Raw genomic sequence first — 10178 nt, 5'->3', positions numbered from 1 at the left:
AACCTTGATGGCCAACAATCGAGGGAAGTCAACACGCAGCCAGCTGGAGGCTGCAATACTGGGTGAGGCAAGCAACAGATGGGCAAGACAGCCAGAAAGTAAACATGGAGAGCTGGATAACGAGACAACATGAATGGGCCTTGATAAGCTCCAACATTTTCCAGGATGGTGTGTGAGGTGGCATGGATATGACCCAGTAATTCCACTTCTAAATAATACTACCTACCCAAGACAACTGTGAACGTATGTCCACACAAAGACTTGAAACGGAATGTCTGTAGTAGCATTATTCATAATAGACAAAAAAAAAAAAAACAGTGCCAATGTCCATCAACTGGTAAATGAATGGATAAACAAACATGGCACATCCACACAACAGAATATTATTCAGCAAAAAAAGGGAATTACTGATACTTGGCACAACATGGATCAACCTCAGAAACATGTTAAGTGAAAAGAAGTCAGACAAAAAAAAAATGAAATATTGTATGATTCCACTTACTTGAAATATCCAGAAACAGCAAATGTATAGATGTATAAAACAGATTAGTAGTTGCCACGGGGAAATGGAAAATGACTGCTAATCAGTATGAGATTGATTTTGGGGGCAATGAAAATATACTAAAGTTAGACTATGCTGAGGGCTGCCTAACTCTAAAATACTAAAAACCATTAATTGTATCCTTTAAATGGATAAATTTTATGGTATGTAAATTATGCCTCAACAAAGCTGTTAAAAATAATGGGTTAAAAATTTGAACAGACCCTTCACCAAAGAAGATACAGGAAAAGCAAATAAGCATATAAAAAGATGTTTAACACCATCAGTGGTTAAGGAAATTCAAACTAAAACCACAATGAAATGCCACTACATACCAACTAGCATGGCCATCATTACAAGGCAGACAACAGCAAGTGCTGGCAATGATGTAGAGAAACCAAAACCCTCAAACATTACTGGTGGGGATGTCAAAGGGTACAACCACTTTGAAAAACATTCTGGCAGTATCATGTAAGGTTAAAGTCTTACCATGTGACTCTGTAATTCTATGCATAGGTATTTATTCAAAAGAAATCATGTATTCAAAGATTTGTACTGACATGTTCATTGCCACTTTACTCATAACAGCCCTGAACTATAAATAGCCAGGTATCCAATGATAGGAGCGAGTATAGCAACATGTAGTATATTCCTATAATGTACTCCGACTCACTAGTATTGAAGAACTACTGATAGAAACATCATTAATGACTTATAGATACTATGCTGAGTAAAACAAGTTTTACACACAAAAAAGTACACATGCAAAGCGAAATCAGTGGCTACCTAGGGCTAGGGGTGAATTGGGAGGAAATGCCGACTGCAAAGGATAACTTTTGAGGCATGATAAAAACGTTCTCCGCCACTCATCAGTCAGTTTGTCATAACGTGGTGGCTTGCATGTTGCTGTGATGCTGGAAGCTCTGCCACCGGTATTTCAAAAACCAGCAGGGTCACCCGTAGTAGGTGGATTTCAGCAGAGCTTCCAGACTAAGACAGAGCAGAAGAAAGGACATGGCAATCTACTCTAAGAAAATTGACCCATAAAAACCTTGCAGACAGCAGCAGAATATTGTCTGATATAACACCAGAAGATGGGCCCCTGCGGTTGGAAGACATACAAAATACAACTGCGGAAGAGCTGCCTCCTCAAAGTAGAGTCAACCTTAAGGACATGGATGGAGTAAAGCTTTTGGGACCTTCACTGGCTGATGTGGCATGACTCAAAATGAGAAGAGCTGCAAACATTCCCTAATAATGGGAACGTGGAATGTACAAAGTATGAACGTAAGGAAACTGAAAGTCATAAAAAAAAATGGAATGCATAAAGATTGATATCCTAGGCATTAGTGAGTTGAAATGGACTGGTATTGGCCATTCTGAATTAGACAATCATGTGGTCTACTATGCTGGAAATGACAAATTGAAAAGGAATGGCTTCGCATTCATCAAAAAGAACATTTCAAGATCTACCCTGAAGTACAATGCTGTAAGTGATAGGATAATATTGATATGCCTATAAGGAAGACAAGTTAGTACGACTATTATTCAAATTTACACACCAACTGCTAATGCCAAAGATGAAGAAATTGAAGATTTTTAACCAGCATCTACAGTCTGAAATTCATCAAACATGTAATCAAGATGCATTGATACTGGTGACTAGAATGTGAAATCAGAAATAAAGGATAAGTAGTTGGAAAATATGGTCTTGATAACAGAAATGATGCTGGAGATGGCATGACAGAATTTTGCAAGATCAATGACTTACTCACTGCAAATATTTTTTCAACAACAAAAATGGTAACTATTTACATGGACCTCACTGGATGAAATACACAGGAATCACATAGACTACATCTGAGGAAAGAGACAATGAAGAAGCTCAATATCATTAGAACAAGACCAGGGGCTGACTGTGGAACAGACCATTAATTGCTCATATACAAGTTTAAGCTGAAGAAAATTAGAACAAGTCCACAAGAGCCAAAGAATGACCTTGGGTATATCCCACCTGAATTTAGGGACTACCTCAAGAACAGATTTGATACATTGAAAACTACTGACCAAAGACCATACGAGTCTTGGGATGACATCAAGGACATCATACATAAAGAAAGCAAAAGGTCATTAAAAAGACAGGAAAGAAAGAAAAGGCCAAAATGGATGTCAGAAAAGACTCTGAAACTTGCTCTTGAATGTAGAGTAGCGAAATGGAATAGAAGGAATGATGATGTAAAAGAGCTGAACAGAAGATTTCAAAGGGCGGTGGCTCAAGAGGACAAAGTAAAGTATTGTAACGAAATGTGAAAAGACCCGGAGTTAGAAAACCAAAAGAAGAACAGGCTTGGCATTTCTTAAGCGGAAAGAGCTGAAGAAAAAAACTCAAGCCTTGAGTTGCAATACTGAAGGATTCTATGGGCAAATATTGAATGGTGCAGGAAGGAATAGAAGATAGGATGGAAGATAGAAGGAATACAAAGAGCCATTGCTCCAAAAAAATGTTTTCAGTCCTCAACCATTTCAGGAGGTAGCATATGATCAAGAACTGATAATTCTTAAGGAGAAGTCCAAGCTGCACTGAAAGTATTGGTGAAAAACAAGACTCCAGGAACTGACAGAATACCAATTGAGGTGTTTCAATGAATGGGTGAAACCCTGGATGCACTCACTTGTCTATGCCAAGAAATCTGGAAGGCAGCTAGCTGGTCAATTGACTGGAATAGACCCACATATGTACCTGATCCAAAGGTGATACAACAGAATGTGGAAATTATCAAACAATATCATTAATATCAATGCAAGTAAAAGTCTGCTGAAAATAATTTAAAATGGTTGCAATAGTGTATTGACAGAGAACTGCCAGAAACTGAAGCTGATTCACAAGAGGACATGGAATGAGGGATATCATTACTCATGTCAGATGGATCTTGGCTGAAAGCAGAGAATACCAGAAGATGTTTACCTGTGTTTTATTGACTATGCAAAGGAATTTGATTGTGTGGGTCAAAACAAACTATGGGTAACATTGTGAAGAAGGGGAATTCCACCCAGAACGCTTAACTGTGCTCGTGAGGGACCTGTACATAGACCAAGAGGCAGTCGTTTGACGAGATCAAGGGGATACTGCATGGTTTAAAGTCAGAAAAGTTGTGCGTCAGGGTTGTATTCTTTCACCATACTTATTCAATCTGTATGCTGAGCAAGTAATTCGAGAAGCTGGACTATATGAAGAAGAATGAGGCATAAGAATCGGAGGAAGAAGCATTAACAACCTGCGCTGTGCAGATGACACAACCTCGCTTGCTGAAAGTGAAGAGGACTTGAAGCACTTACTGATGAAGATAAAGACTATATAGCCTTCAGTACAGATTATACCTCAACATAAAGAAAACAAAAATCCTTATAACTGGACCAAGAAGTAACATCGTAATAAATGGAGAAAAGATGAAAAGTTATCAAGGATTTTATTTTACTTGGATCCACAATCAATGTCCATGGAAGCTGCCATCAAGAAATCAAATAACATTGCACTGGGCAAATCTACTGCAAAAGACCCCTTTAAAGTGTTCAAAAGGAAAGATGTCAGTTTGAGACTAAGGTAAGCCTGACCTAAGCCATGGTATTTTCAATCACCTCATATGCATGTGAAAGCTGGGCAACGAATACCAAAGAACTGATGGCTTTGAATTACAACGTTTTTTGTGAAGAATACCGAATATGCCATAGACTGCCAGAAGAACGAACAAATTTGTCTTCGAAGAAGAACAGCCAGAATGCTCCAGTCATGGATTGAGTTGGGTGCCCCCAAAACATGTCAACTTGGCTAGGTCATGATTCCCTTGCATGATTGTGAGATGACCATTTTATCTTCTGATGTGATTTCCCTCTATGTTGTAAATTCTATCACTATGATGTAATAATGATGGATTAGCGACAGTTGTACTGATGAGGTCTACAAGATTAGGTGTGTCTTAAGCCACTCTCTTTTGAGATATAAAAGAGAAGCGAGCAGAACAGACATGGGGACCTCATACCACCAAGAAAGCAGGGCTGGGAGCAAAACGTGTCCTTTGGAACTGAGATTCCCACGCTGAGATGCTCCCATACCAAGGGAAGACTGAAAAATCGCAAGGACCCTCCTCCAGAGCAGGAGGAGAGACAAAGCCTTTCCCTAGAGCTGGCACCCTGAATTCTGACTTCAGGCTACTGGACTGTGAGAAAATAAATTTCTCTTTGTTAAAGCCATCCACTTGTGGTATATTTGTTATAGCAGTATTAGATGACTAAGACATCTCCTTAAAAGGGAGGATGGAGAGACTTCATCTCACTTACTTTGGACATGTTATCAGGAAGGACCACTTAGTCCCTAGTGAAGGACATCGTGCTTGGTAAAGTAGAAAAAAATTTTTTTTTTTTTTTTTTTTTTGGTGAGCGAAAAAGAGGAAAACCCTGAAGAGATGGAATGACATAGTGGTTGCAACCATGGGCTCAAATATAGCAATGACTGTTAGGATGGTGCAGGGCTAGGCAGTGTTTCTTTCTGTTGTACATAGGGTCGCTATGAGTAGGAACAGACTCAGAGGCATGGTGATGGTTTCACAAACGTAAGTATCTGTGAAAACTCATCAGATCATACTTGTATTTCACTGTGTATAAATTGCAACTCAACTAAATTGCTTTTAAAAAGACAGGAAGAAAAATTTTTGATTAGAAATATAACTTTGTTTTTATTTAGGAAACAGATTTCTAAATAGGGAAATGAGTTACAAAATCTGTCTGGTTGTCTTTACTGTAATCCTAGTGTTTGCAGTACTTTCACTTTTGTTTTGGGAACACTGACACATATTGGGGTCTGGCATAAGATATAAAACTGTTACCAGATGCATAGCCAAATAAAGGGTTTTCCAATTACTCCAATAACCTTATGCCTTGTGGGATCTAACACAAATGCTTACTCAAGAACTAGGTTTCACACATCTGTGTTATTTATATGCTAGCTATACTATAACTTTTGTTAGGAATACTGAACTGTAAGCTCACTAAAGGGAATTGTCTGTTTTCCCCACCACTGTATACACAGTATCTCACACAGTACCTTAAATCTAGCAAATGTTCAATATATGCTTAATGAATGAACCAACACTTTGGTTCACTCTGTATTCTAGTTCCAATAACTCCCACACATTCTTTTTCAGGATGAGAAGGTTTCTGAAAATTACCAATAAAAATCAGACTAAATGATATTACTTAGGTCACAGTGGCTTTCTAGTCACTGATGTGAGTATAACAGGACATTATTTTTGAATTATGAACTGCTACATTTTTCATTCCTGGTACTTAATTCCTTGTATTACGGGTGTTTGCTTTGTCACAGCCAAGTTCTAGTGACAGAAAAGGCTTTTAGGAGTCTAAGATCAGAGACCAGCTGAGTCAGGCAGAGTTTATTCTATGAGCCACAGAGTTGGGAAGAATGTGTACTGATATTAAAGTTTTTCATCCAAAAAAGAGGCAAGAGTTCAATGTGACAGAGAAGAGAACTGGAGGGGATGTGGCTAGAGCTTAGTCACAGAGTTCTCTCAGACGTGCTTGGCTCCCTTTCCTCCTCAAGGACCCGATTTTCAGAGTATGTGAGAAAACCCTAGATAGGTCACACACTGGCTGTATAACAGAATCACACCAGAACAATTAACTTGGAATCTCTGGGGTGTGGTTAAGGCCTTAATAAATTTAAAAAGCTGTCCCTGCCTTCCCTCCCCCTCCTGCACTGATCTAATATTTAGCCAAGTTAAAGAACCACTGGCTTATGGGGATTCCCAGTGTGTAGCCCAACCTCTTAGAGAAACTCCCTGCCAACCCCAAACCGTGACTCCCTCCAACACGGCACTGTAGCACTGAATCCTCAGGCAGACTATGGAGCACCTTACGGAGGTTCAGCTTAGATTTGACCATTGGTAACTACTACGCTGGATTTTGAGGAGTCTTAGTTTTGTGACTAAAAGGTCTTGACAGACAAGTTTAGCAGTTCAAGAGTGGATCTGGTAGAACGTCAACCCTGTTGGAAGACCTAAAACTCATGAAACTGTCTCAGTAGAACTTAACACAGGGAACAACTCTGGTTAGAGCTATTCATTCGTACTGCTCACAATTCCTGTTGATCATTTGGCTAAAACCTTACAAACACACTAACTGCTGATGATTTAACTGATCAGGTACTCAGAGCCTGTGGATCCTTACCAAGCAACTGCAATCACAATGAGACCCCAGAACTATCTATGAATGTCCGTAAAGATAATTCATTAGACTCTCATCCCTTCCTCCAACACTTTTCATTAGAAAAATCAGAAAACTCTGCTGTAATTTAGTAATAATATAGAACCAGCTGTGCTCATGCCTGGTGGCTAAATTAACTTTGATGGACCTATGACTTCACAAAATTGGAATTACAAAGCCTTCAAAAATATTCAAGTAAAAGACAGATAGGGACAGAAAAACCAACCTCTCAGAGTCATCCAGATCTGTGCTGTCCAATATGGTAGCCACTGCCACATATGGCTCTTGAGCACTTTAAATGTGTCTAGTCTTAATAGAGATGTGCTTTAAATTCACACTGGACTTCAAAAAATGAAAAAACAATGTAAAATATCCCACTGACAATTTTTATATTGATTGTATGCTAAAATGGTAATAGTTTAGATATTTAAATACCCTAGGAAGCCCTTTGTCGGAGTCTTAGTGGTACAGTGGTTAAGAGCTCAGCTGCTAACCAAAAGGTCGGCAGTTTGAATCCTTTCGGCCTCTCTTTGGAAACCCTATGGGGCAGTTCTGCTCTGTGCTATAGGGTCACTGGAACAACTGGATGGCAATGGGTTTGGTTTAGTTTAGGAAGGCCTTTGGCCTTTGCCATGTGTGAACTTCAACAATGGGGGAACTGTATACATTTTGACTTCCTTAATGGCTATTCTCTGAATATTTGGATCTGAATACCATTAGCATTTACAGATTTAATGACATTTTAATTTAAACATTAAGGAGCTACCTTGAAAGGCTCATGACATAGTTATTTGATATTTTTCTGAATTATACATTCAAATTGCTCATATGGTGGCATATGTGTTGTTACTCATCTAATGAATGATCAGGCTAATATCAGAAAGCATCCAAATCCCAAACTGAATTGGTTGGCAAGGTTTTGTTTGGTCATCTACTCTTGAAATATCACAAAAATAATAAACATTGAACTCCAAAGTTCATGGAAAACAGTAATAAAGGAATAAGGCGTTGTATGGTTTATTGTAGCTGCAGAATTTAACAACTCTGCCTTTTAATTATTGTATAATTAAGGCTCTGCAGGGAAACCATTGTTATTTTTACTGCACTTTATGTGGAAAATCACAAATTATCTGATGATATTTATGATTTTAGGTTTTTTTTTGGGGGGGGCATCTTAGGATATACTCCTTTCAGGTGCTAAGGCTCTATTATTCTCACAGTCTTTGCTTTTGAGGGATACCTGGTCTAGGTTATCTAATCATCTTTGTACCTATTTGGAAAAACTTGTGAAAGCTAGGAATTGGTGTTTCCATGGATATTTTGTATCAGATTAGAGAATTTGTGGGGAGTTGCTTCCTCGACCCACAAAGATACTCCAAGGTTTCTGGTGCTTGGACAGACACTGTAAGTTTACTATCCCTCATCTTCCTGTTCTTCCTTAAACAAAGATGACAGTGGTACAGCCGGTGAAAACCCAGTTTTCCAAGAACCTCTTCTGGCCCTCCTCCTGCTTAGCCTAACCAAATTCATCACAGTAACAGCATCCACCAGGACAGATGTCTACTTTCATCTATCTACTATTACAAGACACTGATTCCAAACATCTGAGAAGCAGTACTATTAGCCATTTCAACTATTATAATGGAAAGGGTACAGGACAAGAGAAACACAGAGATCTTAAGAATGCTTCAGTGTGCACCTCAGTGCTTCACTAAGCAAACCTGGGAAATTATGACCCCACTCCCATGGGCATCTGGAACTAAGGATGGAAGGGGAGGTCAGGGAGACATCCAACACAGTCAACCTAAATGTCTTTAAACTAGCTCAGTGTACCCCAACTATTATGTACTCAGTGACTCTTCTAACAGTGTTGGCAATGTTTGAATCTAGAAACTTAGCCCCTCACACACACACACACACACACACACTTTGCCTTTTCACACCTTGCCAACTGTTTTTGTCTGGCTTCTCTCAATGTTCTGCCTTCCACTTAAGATTCAATTCCTTCATTTTAGAATTGGTGTTCTTATACCTCTGGTTGGAAATCCTGGTGGCGTAGTGGTTAAGTGCTATGGCTGCTAACCAAAGGGTCGGCAGTTTGAATCTGCCAGGCACTCCTTGGAAACTCTATGGGGCAGTTCTGCTCTGTCCTATAGGGTCGCTATGAGTTGGAATCGACTCGACAGCACTGATTTCTAGGTATACCTCTGGTTCTCCAGCAAATACTTCTAGCATAATCAGTTTTCCCCAGGTAGAGATTTTATCTTTGAAATTCAGCTTTTCAATGTGAAAGCATCCTGGTCTTGTCTCATTTCATATCCAAATGACTAACGAGATGAGTTAATTCTAATCTCAAGTTCCTCCACCCTGCTTTTCTCACTGTCACTGCTTTAGTTCTGGCCCTTGTCCTCTTGCTTAAATTACTATGTATTTTCTAACAGGTCTCTTTGCCTCCAGTCTCATTCCTCTCTAATGCATCCTCCATCATGCTGCCAGTGATCTTTCTGAAGTGAAAACCTGATTGTCTTTTTTCCTGTTTAAAATCCTTCAATCAATTTTCTGAATAATGTTCACACTTCTTAGCTTGGCACAGACATCCTTCATGATTTGTTACCTGCTAAGCTTTCTCTGCATAGCAATTCTCCAAGAGTGTCAGGCTTTCCTCCTGTCTTTGTATATTGTAGCTTTCTGCCTTAGGAATACCCTTCCCAAGCTTCCCTCTCCACATGTCCCTTTACCCACATCTCCTAGAGCTGTAATCTGTTTTCTTATTTAGTCTAATCTTTCTTTTGCCTAGTCTGAATTTAATGACCCTCTCTTTCTGTGCTCTCACTACACCCTACATTTATGTCTATCACAGCATTTATTAGTATTGTATTTACTGGTTTACTTATTTGCTTCACCTACTAAAAACTAAGTTCCTAAAGGTCAGCTATCTTTCATTTCTATAGTCTATATTCAACCATTTCTATACAGTTGCTGAAATAGTAAAATCACTACATTTTAGCAACAGAATGAAAATCAGAACCCACAATGTTCGCTGCTATATCTAAGTTTCTGGAACATATCAGTTAAGGTCTCAGACATTATTATTTCTATATCTCATGGTTGGATACAATAACAAAAATTATTCATAAATGGGCAGACACTTTTTATTCGTGATAGTTAACAGCTAACACTATTACATGCTTACTATGGCTGGTGCATATATGTATCTTCACAGTTAATCCTAACAACAACCCTGAAGTGGAAAGTACTGTTACTTTTTTTTTTTTTTTAAAGACAAAGGTAAGGCTCAGAGAGGTTAAGTATTTTGCCCAACATCACAGAGAGGGTAAGCCTAAGCAGTCTGGCTCCAGAACCC

Source organism: Loxodonta africana, chromosome 8, assembly GCF_030014295.1.
Source record: "Loxodonta africana isolate mLoxAfr1 chromosome 8, mLoxAfr1.hap2, whole genome shotgun sequence".
NCBI lineage: Eukaryota > Metazoa > Chordata > Mammalia > Proboscidea > Elephantidae > Loxodonta > Loxodonta africana.
The sequence above is the reverse complement of the archived record's forward strand: the minus strand, read 5'-3'. Positions refer to the sequence as shown.